This window comes from Corapipo altera, unplaced genomic scaffold, assembly GCF_003945725.1.
Source record: "Corapipo altera isolate COAL_440 unplaced genomic scaffold, ASM394572v1 45, whole genome shotgun sequence".
In the NCBI taxonomy this organism is placed as follows: Eukaryota; Metazoa; Chordata; class Aves; order Passeriformes; family Pipridae; genus Corapipo; species Corapipo altera.
The window spans coordinates 12,810,038-12,822,594 of NW_020884877.1; the positions used below are offsets into that span (position 1 = coordinate 12,810,038).

At 41.2% G+C, this 12,557-nt stretch overlaps 1 protein-coding gene and 1 long non-coding RNA gene across 4 annotated transcripts in view; one reads left to right on the forward strand and one right to left on the reverse strand.

Moving 5' to 3' along the window:
• CHN1 (chimerin 1) overlaps positions 1-12,557 on the forward strand; it is a 97,590-nt gene that overhangs the window by 54,100 nt on the left and 30,933 nt on the right. The window lies entirely within an intron of this gene.
• LOC113944058 lies at positions 4,356-12,532 on the reverse strand. Of its 3 annotated transcripts, none has more exons than XR_003526565.1 (4): positions 12,309-12,532; positions 11,534-11,759; positions 10,951-11,074; positions 4,356-5,751 (listed from the first exon to the last, which is right to left on the reverse strand). It is a non-coding gene; the product is annotated as an uncharacterized LOC113944058 (long non-coding RNA). The 3 variants fall into 3 exon arrangements; XR_003526567.1 differs by lacking the exon at positions 4,356-5,751 and adding an exon at positions 7,801-8,670; XR_003526566.1 differs by lacking the exon at positions 4,356-5,751 and adding an exon at positions 10,074-10,870.

The window sequence follows — 12,557 nt, forward strand, 5'->3', positions numbered from 1 at the left end:
TCTCTCAGAGCTGCCTCTAAAGGAGGTGTGTGGTTCTCATTTATTGCTTATGCAAAGGGCTTTCTGGATGGTGAGGGACTGCGGTGGGTTGCTAGCTGGCAGCTCCCTCGTTTGTTGTTCTCATTCCTTAGCTGTGTGAGTTTGGGGTCTTTTTTTTCTAACTCCTCCTCCCATCTGGCATCTCCTAATTATTTTCTATTACTAATCACTTCTACAGGAAACAGACTGGACTGTTGAATTAAGAGCCCTATAAAAGGATAATTTTGTTATTTACAAGTTTCTTACCTCACTTAGACTTTATAATGTGACACTGTATAGCTGGTGATAATCACCTTGGGCTACGATTGTGTCCAATCTCATAAACTGGGCAGGGTCAGGTCTGGTCAGTAGTAGAACATGAGAGACCCAAGGAAAAGCTGGGGCTGCAGGAAATGCAGTTGGTTGCACCTTTGGCTGTGAACTAATATCTGATATGTCTTGTGTTTTATGCATTCTTCAGCAATATGTAGCCTGTTCAAACCTATGCTCAGAGTCTGACTAGCAGGGATTTTCTCTGCTTACCCCTGTCTCTTTTCAGATGAACTCCTTTCTTTCCTTACTGTTTGCTCTGTCTGTGTGTGTCTAGGTGGGAGTGGGAAAAGCATTTTACACTGGTCACTGTTAACATGCTCACAAGTACAAATCCATGTCATTTGGCTTCTGTACAAAGATGGAAAGGACATGAGTCTGTGGTGGTCTGGTGTGTCGCCCCCCATCCGGTTAGAAAATCCCCTGATAGACAGGTGCATCTGTTCCACTAATAATTGCCCATTCATAAGTGGTTACCAAATCCTTAAGACCCATGAAGGGTGAAATGATTGGTTTAGAAGTGGTAGCAGAAAGAGTAGTAGTTACGGGTGCCTAAATGAAGTATTAGAGTATAAAAATAAAAAAGAACAACCATTTATGCTTTGCTTAATGCCACAGCTGATATGTTCTGGCCCTCATGTCTTTCTTTTTAATCTTTTGCAAGAAAAAATATATTTTCAGCTGAAACTTCTCATGCTTAATTTTAGTCTCTAGCTGAATGTTTTCTGACTTTGAACAAAGTAAGGAGAGCAGTTTTGTTACTAACTCAATAAACTACTTGCTCCTATTATTTCAAACCTGTCACACTTGTCATCAGTGAAGACAGCAACTCTTGACAGTTTTGCAAAGTCTTCCTTTGATCGTTAACTTTTAGAACATAAAACTTTTCCATATTTAACCTTTTTTCTGCATAGCATCAGCAGTTAGAAACAGTGTTGCTTTTGGCATTTACTGTTCCTACAGTCCTAATGTTTAAGCAAGGTAAGAATTGCCACGCTGAAAGATCTGGTTCTCAGTTGATGAACAGTTCTTGCTCTAATCTTCATCATCTTAGTATTGATATTCCTCCATACAACTTCCAAGATAATTACAGGATAATGTGTTTCTAATAGTGAAGTTCATATTATAATGCACTTTGATTATATTGCTGTTCAGTGGGGATTATTACTGCATTTTCTTAGAGCTTAAGCAGTTTGAAATAGGTTGCCTAAGGAACATTAGAGCTAGTATCACAGTCTGAAATGTCCTCTATTAAGCCTTAGTCATATGTGTACGTGATTTAATAAATTTTTTTCATGTTTCCCAATTTGTGAATTAGATTAGTAGCACTTAGAGGCAAGCAGCTTTTACCCTTCCTCAGAGAGGATTGGAGGAATTCTGTGAAAATATGAAAGGCTGTGTTCCCAATTTCCATTTTGCATGTAATGGTGCAATATTTTAAAAGCTCTATGCTTTATATCATGTATCAAATAGTTTATTGGTAGAAGATTTCTGATGATTTTACATTGCTGAAAAATGTTGAAGCCATTTCCCAGAGTTAATATGGTAGTGAATTGCATTTGCATTCAGGCATTTCTGTGAATTGGCTGATGATTAGAGTAGCGATGCACATGCAAATGCACAAAAATTGCAAAAAGTATTCTGTGTTGTTATGTTTCACAGAATTTCAAGTGCTCAGTCTCTTAAGTGACAGCTTCTCATTCCCTCCAGCCTCCACCCAAATCCTTGCTAGCGTTCATCGCAGTGCTGCAGCCGAGTGCCTGGGAGCTTCCAGTCACCTCTGTCACACTGAAGTTTACCAGGCAGACTCACTGCTCAGCAAGCTGATCATGCTGAGAGCTTATTGGATAATTATTTTCTTTATAGGCTTTATGGGTTAATTCTCTTGGGCTATTTTTATTGTTGAAAATTCAAACCACCTCGGTGTTAGAAATAAGCAGTGTCATTTAAAGTGCTAGTTGACAGTGGCAGTACAAATGAAAAATTGCCCTGTAAGATGAGATGAAAAGCACACTAAGAAGGAAGCAGATGCGCTGGTTTAACATTTTGTTCATTTCCAATGAATTTAAGTAATGGAAATATACCCCAAACTTAGTCTTTTAGCTTTGACGTGACTCATACTCACAATAAAAGCTGCTGTTCAAAAATTGCGCACACCTGAAGTCCCAAATGTGCTGGTTGGGACCTGAGACTAGTGTTCACTGAAAATAGACATCAGTTAAACATTATGTTGTAGGAAACCACAGACTTGCTGGGAGGATGGGAAAATAAAACCCCCTGGAGTCTCTCTTGTGTAACAGAGGTTGTATAATTTGTCCACATGCCAATGCTTCTCCCTCAAAAGGTTAATATTCTGCATAGCCCAAATTTATGATGGGGAGTTGCATTGCCAGCCCCATTTTGAATCATTCAAAATCATTCCATTTTCAAATCAAGTCGTTATTTAAATTTGTTTCAAAGATGCTGTGTTTGACCATTTGAGATGATGGTTTCTTGAGTGCCTGTCTCAAAAATTTTTAACGGTCATAGCTTTCCGTAGGGAAATGGGATGTTTCCTACCCTTACATGAAAATTTTCATGATAGAAGCACTTTAAAATGTCAATTAGGAAACTAAGAGGGAATAAATAGGAAAGATGAACCATATGTGGAAAAGGAGAGAGGAGAAAATTGGAACACTGGTTAACAGAAGTAAAAGGGGCCTTTTCAGAGAATGTGATCAGGGATTAAATGATTTTATGGGTGGAAATAAACTGATAATTTGTTAATAACTGGTAATTTGAGATTGAGAGCAGAGTATAATTCCACTGCCAATTCCACTCTGGTTTCATTCATTGCAGGTTTCAGAGCAGTCTTGATTTAAATAGAAATTTATGCAAGAGTAGTGGGAGCACACACGAGACTCATCTGAAGAGTGATCAGCCCACCTCATTCTCCAAGTCTGCCTAATTGCATTGTATAAAATGAATAGACCCTGACCCACAGCACTGGTGCAGCTATGCCCATGGACACATATAGACCTAGAAAACTGGTAATTGGGGTCCACAAGGAGTGCTGGTGAGCACTGGGAGTCACCCCATTTTTTTATTTTTTTTTTGCAGTGAGATGGTCCATAATCAGGTTTTCAGCATTATGAATTTTTCAAGAATGTTGTGTATATCCACGTGACAACTATAATATTCCTTCAGGTTAAAAATTGTTTTCACCTTGACTCATGGGTTTGAATCAAGTGATAATTGAGGAACAATTAGGAGACTTTGCATTCTTAGTCTTATTTATGCTAAATAAGTATGATTATGGACTGTAAGTATGTTTAAGAAAGAAACTGTGACAGCACACGTATCATAGCAACATAGCTTATTCAGGAAGAAGAGGATGGATTTGAAATAGAGGATATGCCAAAGGAGCAGGTGTAGTCTGAAATACAAAGAGTGTTTAGAAATTAATGAGCTGCAGTTTTCAATTATAACATTCATTGAATTATTCCAAATTGAATTACTGTGTAGAACAAAAAAGGCTAATATTAGATGCATTAGACTGCCAAACGAGGCTAATGTGAAATGAGTATTATACATCAGGTAAGAAAATATCAATGAGACATAAAAAGAAATTTCCATACTCTTGCCCACATTATACCAGTAGCCAAAGCTCCTATTCCATAAGGAATAAATTAAAAAAACCCTAATAAATACAATAATAGAAAGACCTTGTAGATTACATGGTTATCATTATCACTAAGTGTATACATTTTCAGTTCCAAAAAGATACAGAGGTTGCTTGTAAAAACTGCTTTTATCAATATGATTCTTAAATTGATACTATAAAGGAAGTGTTGTAACTTATGTATTTCCATATCAAAAGGGTATGGTTAAACTTTTTGATGTGCCTTCTCTTTTATTTTTATTTTTCCTTTTATTTGAGGAAATCCTTATAACAGTATGGGTCAGATGAGGAATAAATTATTACCAGTCCCTCGTGGTTTCGGAAGATTAGTCTTAACAACGTGTTTTCTCTTATGATACTTTAATGTAGTATATCAGTAAGAAAGAGCATTTGCCAAAAGAGTGGCATTCATGCAGCTGCCAATTTGCGTTACATTTTGATTCTTATCACTGCTATAGAGCACATGGCATTTATAAATTACTTTTAAGGTCTTTTTGGAATACAGTCTGCCTTGACCTGTCACGAGTAAAGAGGCTTCTGCTGGAGTGACTACTCACTGCAGTGAACGTCAGTCATGCCTTGGTCACAGCAACACAGCTCTCTGCAGGCCAGCAAGGAGACACACCACAGACCAAGGGATGGGAAGGAAACACAACGCTGTTAGCTGAAATAGAAAATGCTGACTCAGTGGGAGCAGGATGGAGGAGCTGTTGAGGAACAGGCTCTCTGTTGCTGACCAGTGTGAGGGTTCCTCCCTTAGGCAGAGCTCCTTTTTTCAGGTCCTCTCCCCAAAGGTCTCACAGCTGCAGAACAGATCTCTCTAGCCCTTATTTAGTGATGTATAATGGTATAATAGTTAACTTAAACTATGTGAGTAGTCCTCCCAGTCTCTCTGCTTCTGCCTTTCCCAGGGAGAAGAGTACCTGGCACAGGCCTATTCTTTAATTGCTTTAACTCACTGTTTAACTTACCACCTTCATGGCCCAGGCTCCTGGCAGGAGGGGAGGAAGATAAGATGAACCAAAACTATGGAGGATGGAAGGGTGGATGGAAAGGATGGAAAGCAAAATTGCAAAGGACAGTCTTTGTGTGAAGGATTTACTGGAGACAATTCCAGTGTTTAATGATGCTTCTCTTCTTGTTCACGAATCTGGAACGCTTTGCCTGGGAAACAGTGAGGCTGCCAGCCCCCTGAGGCAGGGAGGTGGTATCTTCTGTGCTCTACCAATTCTTGGTCCCTTTCTGTACTTTGCAAGTTTGGCTGGAGTTGGCCCCCTGTTAATGCAGTTTGTTTTCCCACTGGAAGAATGGGGTTGTGGTAACGAGCTGCTACAAAGCAAGGAGACAATTGCTGAGGCTGATACCTCAGCTTGAACTCGTGGTCATGGGGAACCGCTTTCCTCGCCACAGTCAGAGTTAGGAGTGAAAAGAGCTCATTTTTTAGCTTTCTGGGTAGCTTTTATCATGGTGTTTGATTGACATCTCCTGCCTCGGTGTCACACAGCTTGGTAGCAGCTCCACTTTTGTCAAGCAGTCATATCCTACCTCTTGCAAGCAGACTGGTAGTCTGTCTTTAAGGAAAGGGCTGGAGCAGTTGGTTATTTTTACAGAGGCAGCTGGGGTCATGTGGGCATCTTGCATTGGGGTCTGCAGGGAAGAGCCCTGTGGCTTCAGCTGGCTCAGGACAAGGCAGGAGCCTTGGGAAGAGGGCAGGACTGCACTTTCTCATCCAGAACACAACCCTGTTGGGAGCAGGAGCATGTTATTATTTATACAGCGTAAAGGAAGTTGTAGCTATAGCTTATAAAACCCAGCTTAGCACCATTATTGATTGCAACATCCACACCCCTACCTGTGCACATTCTCATATGCCCACATACACCCCTGTAGTGAGATTTGTACCTATGGAGTGTGGAGGAAATCCCTGAATTACCCTGCTCTGTCAGTGTACGCAGTGCATCAGTTACTGACATCCCTAAAAGCTAAGTTGCTTGATATTAGCAAAGTCCCCCAGAACTAGACCAAAAGCAGAACTTCTTAGTGGAGGCACTGTGACATTTTTATTTTATTTTTGCCATGGCTAGATCCATAGTTATATACCAAAATAGCCCTCTCCCTAAGAGGTGAAATGGATTGTATTTGCCACTGAAAAGTATCTTGCTTTTGTGCCAATATCTCCAGAACAATAAATGTTCATTTGCTTTGTCTTGCCAGTGTCTGAAAGAGAGATGTAGTCACATGGGTGCTTTTTGCCAGTGCCCGGTTTCAAATTGTCGTTTCCAAAGGCCCATATTGGTAACTGCTGGGAGCAAATCTGCAACCCATCTTGCCACCAGGAACAAAATAATCTGGCTGACCCAGATCCCAATCAACTGCAGGGACCAGTAGGTTAAAGGACTAAAGCTGCAGAAAAACTTTTCTGTTGGCTTCCTTTAAGATCTCTCTGCCTTTTTATGAGTATGCTCCCTTGTTATGAAAACATGGATAGCACACCAGTGTGAACATACAATCTTCCCAAATAATGCCAATACATTTAATTGTATTGCACAATACAGTACTGAATGAATTCACTGTCAGTGCAGTAATTTCTAGCAGCAATATTGGGCAACATTTTTTCCATAGTTTAAACTAAACTAAATTTATTTTTTTTAATTTAACAGCCATACTTTAAATCAAGACAACATTTTGTCTGAATTTGTTTGATTAAATTTTCAATTTAAAAATTGAAATTTAAGAACTTCTTCTAAGATTCTAGATATAAAAATATTCATTACTTACTGTGGAAATCATATACACTTACATTAAAAATGTAAATAGCCATTTTATTGGATTTTGCAATAAGTATTTTGTTGGAGGGGGTAGGGAAAGGTCTGATTTAATTAGAATTCAGCCCATTTGGAAAATTTTGTTATAAAAACCAGAACTTTTCTCAGCAGTACGTTTTCATCATTTAACCATGTCTTAAACCCCAACTCCCCTGTGGTTAACTCTGAACTGAAAGCGGGGTTCTGTGTTGCCTAAGGATTCCATTATACTTTGAGCACTGTGGGAGCCTGATGGTGTCCATGTGCCAGGTAAATGTGGTTGTGTTGGAATGGCAGCAAGAGAGGTCCAGCCCTGATGGTCCTTCCCATCCAGCTTCTGAGATGGTCAGCTTTCAGGTTGGCCTTTTCTTTGAATAGCATTCCTACACTCTGCTCATGCCACATGTCTGTGGGCAGAGGCTATGCCTGGTATTAGTATATCTACAAGTGAAGAAAATTTATTGAAAGCAGCTGATCACTACTTTTATTTAAGAAGTAGCATTTTGGGCTCCCTTTTCCCCCTTGTAACAATACTATGAAAGATGACTGGGGAAATTACATTTAGCATGGAACAAGCTTCCACTAAGAACAGCATTGAGGAAATTGAGCTCAGTTTCACAATCTGACTGATTAGCTTTTGAAAATCATGTACTGAGCCCATAAAATATGCTCATAAAGTGTTCAGACAAGGAAGGATTTTCTGAGCACATGCATTTGGCTAAGTTAGCTATACAGTGAAACAGAATATGGTAAAATGTACAGTGGCTCACTGCATAGCAAACCAAATGTCTTGTTTCTTGATATATGTATGATAGGGCATCATCTTTGATGTTTTTAAAAAACACATGCAATATAACTGCTGGCTAATATTATTATTAAAATACATTCCTTTGAGGGAAGGAATCATATTATATATAAAGTCTGAAATAATAAAGGCATATTTAGTCATAACAACATGAAAATACCATATGAGAATGAAAAGCCTGCTGTCTACTGCACATGCATTCCTGAGACTGAAGAAAACATGATAATGTGTTTAAGAGCAGAGCCAGGTGCTCATGAAACTAAACACTCCATTGTATTGGAAAGGCACACAGTCTTCAGGAGACCTGATCAACTCTGATCTGGTTATTTTAGGACTTGTGAGCTTAACCTGACTTGAAGTTTTCTGTTTTGGTTTGGTTTGGTTTTTTGGTTGGGTTTTTTTTTCTGGAGTAACTTTAGTTTATTACTCAACAAATGGGAATGCATTGGTTTCCCGTTTTAGAAAGATAATTTGTATGATGTTGACTGAATTGTGTGACTGGATTAAACTTCCAGAATATGTCTTTCAGTGAGTGACTAATTGGAATTTACTGCAAGTCAGGGATGACTTTTAAATCAATTCTGTGAAGGCTTCATAATAAGACTTACTGATTGGGAGATTAGTACCAGAAAATATGCATACATTATGCAGCTAATACTGAGAGCAAATAGTGCTCAAGAAAACAGCTGTTTCTCCTGCACTCTGACGGACTACTCCAGAGACAAGTAAGGAAAGTGGAGTCCCAGAAGAATCTATACTGAACCACTCTTACAGTTGAGGTTTTATAACAAATGAGAACATTTGAAATAGCAGGTTACAGTCTTTTCCTTTTTTTTTTTCCCCCTTCAGTCTATATGTACAATGTAGAATCTCTAAACAGATGTCTTGGTTTAAAGGCTGTTGTGTTGCTGGGTTTGGTTTTTAGTGTTTTAAGTCACTAAAATGTAGAGGACTGAGAGACTGCTCTGGTTGCATGTTCTGCTGACAGGCTGCTTGGCTATTGCTTCCAGTCATTCCATTTTCATTTCACCTCGATCCTGTGAAATCATGTCCTGAAATTAAATTTAAGAATGACAGCCCTGCAGTTTCCTTACTCCTGGAGTCTGCACAGCATATTGCTCCCTACACATGTAATGATTGCACATGTCTGTCACAAACAATTAATAAAAAAATTAAAACAAGACTTAGAAAAGTGGAAGGGAGATTACTTTCCTCCCTGGATTTCTGCCTCATTTTCATCCACTATGTAGCAGGCAGTATCAGATAATTGTGCCCATTAAGATAGACTTCAGGCACAGCAAGTTAAAAAGATAACTTGTTGGAAAATGAAAGGGCTCTGGAGAGGAGATTTTGCTGGCGGGTGGGAGTGCAGGAGCCAGTGGTGGAGAGCAGGCATTGAATCAAAAGCCATCCAAGGGTGTAAGGAGAGCAGGACCTACAGACTGTAGGCTGTAGAGACAGCATGGAGCCCCTGGAGCAGGAGAGTGTCTCAGGAGAGGATAGCTTCCTGCAGGATTTGAGTTGAAGCCCCAGGTCTGTGACTTCACTTGTTTGATCTCAGGAATGATGACTCACCTGTGCAGTGACTAGGGCTACGTGAGGACAGTAGCTTGCTCTCTCTTACTTTATTATCTCACATACTGGTAAGTTAGATCTGGGCGTGCCTGATGACCCAAAACATGGTCAGGAGGCTGAGTACAACAGAAATTTCATTCTTCATTTTGGTTTTCGAAAAAAAAGGGAATTGGTCTGTGTTAAGAAGAGCACTACCTTGCAAAGCCAAACTCCCAAAGTTAGGCATACACATTAAAAAATTATGTCATCTGAAAGCAGTTGTATAAATTTTATTTATATCACAATTTTATGTTGGGGAAACCTATGTAAGAAATAGATAGCATATATGTATTTTTTCATAATTTTTCAGTTGCTGAATTTATGACTTTAACTCACTGTGATATAGGAAAGATATTAAGCTATTAGAGAGCATCCAAAGGAGAGCAACAAAGATGGTGAAGGGCCTTGAGGGGAAGCCATATGAGGAGCAGCTGAGGTCACTTGGTCTGTTCAGCCTGGAGAATAGGAGACTGTGGGGAGACCTCATTGCAGTTACAACTTCCTCGTGAGGGGAAGAGGAGGGGCAGGCACTGATCTCTTCTCTGTGGTGACCAGTGACAGAACCCGAGGGAATGGCCTGAAGTTGTGTCAGGGGAGATTTAGGTTGGATATTAGAAAAAGGTTCTTCACCCAGAGAGCGGTTGGGCACTGGAACAGGCTCCTCAGGGAAGTGATCACAGCACCAAGACTGACAAAGTTTGTATGATACTCTCAGGCACATGGTGTGACTCTTGGGGATGGTCCTGTGCAGGGCCAGGGGTTGGACTTGATGATCCTTGTGGGTCCCTTCCAACTCGGCATATTCTATGATTCTGTGAACTTTCTTTTAGTGTAGGTGTCTGGTGTACACAACTGTAATGCATATAGCACAGGTGAATGTCTGTAGGTGTAGGTGAGCCCAGTATTCCTTTATTTGTAAACAGGAGAAAATGCTTTGCACTGAACAATGGGAAGCTGATTTATGTATAACCAATAAGCAGTCTGAGTTAGATTACTGTAACACAAAGCAGTGTTAAAATTAAAATTCATAATCATATAACTACTTTCCAGATTATAACACATTTTCATAATTACAACCATGAGATAGGACATTTCCCTGTTGGGTAGTTTCACTTGTCTTTTTATTGGCATTCTTAAATTTAATTTTTCAGGATCCAGAGATCTGTTTCTACTAGCATGACTCTAAAGTGCCATTGAAAGTAACTCAGTTCTTCAGAATTAGGAAAAGGGATGCTGACAATTAAGGAGTAAGTATGTCAGAAAACAGATACGTGCTCTACCAATGATTGAAAGTTCAGCATGCTTTGTCTGGCTTCTTAAGGTAGATTCTGATAGTAAATGTATTGTTGGAAATCATTGGGTTATTTATTTCCAGCAAATTAAATTTTCAAAGAATCTATTTCCCAATATGAAATTTTGTTGTTGTATTTTTTCCCTTTAAAAGATAAGAGGAATTTTGGGTTCCAAGGAAAAGTGTAATGAAATGTTTCTAGAATTCACAATTTGCTTCCTGAGCCTGTTGTTACTCAAAGTTGTTTTGAGAGGATGACTCCTCTGGGGCAGGTGTAGGTCCACATTGTTCCATGAGGACTTTTACTTGACATAGTTCTTGGGAATGAAACTGTGAAGTGACTTTAGCTAGAAGGAAAGGAAAGAATGAGCTCAAAAGCCTGCCTGCTTCCTCCTCCCTTGAGAGTCCCTACTATTCTCACACTTACGTAGATGAAGTGGTCAGGTTTTGCCAGCTCTTACTCCTCACCTCAGTTTTCTTGATCTCCTATAGCCATGGGGTGTTATATTTGTAAGGATGTGCAGAAAAAGGCCAGAGGAGTATTTGTGCACCTGCAGTAGAAGGGAGTGGTTAAAAGCAAGACAGGCAGATTGAGGTAGTCATTGGAAAATTATTTCTTGATAGGATGGATCAACCAGCCCCCTCTCTGTACTGAAAGTGGGAATTGAGTCAAGTACTCCTAATGCCTGACAGCTTCACCCTGTAGCCAGTGTTTTGATTATTAGTTATTAACTTGTACTGCAGATTAGTGTTTGGTGAAGCACCAGCCTGGATCCTTAATCTCTGCACCCTGACCCTATGCTGAGACCCAGCATATTTTTAAAACCTGTAGAGAAGGTACAGGTGGCCATGCAAGGGAAGAGGGGCTCCCAGTGTGTATTACTCTCAGCTGTATTGGCAGGACTGAGCTAACACTGTGATCCAGCTGCAAAGCACATACCCATTCCACCCAGAAGCCTGTGACAAACTGTGCTTGTCTTTGGTTACTGACTCAGGAGAGATAAAAATACCTTTGCTGCAGAAGGGAGAGCAGTTGCGGTGCTGCAGCCTGTGGCAGGGGAGGGAGGGCTGCGCTCTGACTGCACAGGCAGGCTGTGCACAAGGAGAGGTCTCCTGGCACCCTGAATGTCAGGATGGTGGTCAGCCCTACGGTGTAAATCCTTGCTGTACTAAGTCAGATCAAGAGTTCATTTTTGCTGTCTCTGGCAAAGACCGTTCACACGTGCTTGGAGAGCACTAGAAGAAAAAGCACAGGAGTCGAGTGACCGTCATAGTGTCTCCTCCCGACTGTCAGTGCGCAGCTGGAGGGAGCCCCCTGAGCTGGGCTGCCTGGGTGAGCAGCTCCGGGTGGGTATGTTATGGTCTGCCCTGTCCTTCGTGAGCCCGTTGATTTTTGCAGCTAAGGCAACAAGTCCAAGGCTTTAATGGTTGTGTGAAATACTGTTTCCTTTACTTTGTGCAAGGGCTGGCCAGGACCTGACTGCCCTTGCACATTTCATTGTCAGTTGCACCCGTCCAAACTTCGTGTTTCGGTCCAATTGGAAACTGTGGTCATTCACCTTCTGTTAGTATCTGTAAACTCCTAAAAAGAGGCACCACCAGCAAATCGGAGTTCGGGTCTTTGGTGGATGGAGTGGTGCAATGAACTTTGAGTGGCATTTGTATTCGCATCCCTACATGATTTGAGATTGGTGACCCTCTTTTTATACGAAAAGAATCGAAAAATGTAATTTTAGGGGAAAAGTGGTGAGCGTCAGCGGTCTCGTTAACCGCTCCCGGCCGTACCTCCTGGTGCACGGGCCACGTCAGACGGGGGGATCGGGGAGAGCCGCTCCCTGCCGTGCCCCCTGGGGCTGCCGGTCGCTGCCCTGCCTGTCCCGGCACCCCCGAAGGGCGCGGAGGTGCCATTTTGCAGCGGTGCTTGATTCATCCCGCGGGTGCCTCTCCCGGTGCCCACCAGGCTCCATTGGTTCCCTTGGCTGCGGCCGCCCCGGGGCGGTGCCGCTGCCGCTCCCGCTCCCGTTCCCCACGGAG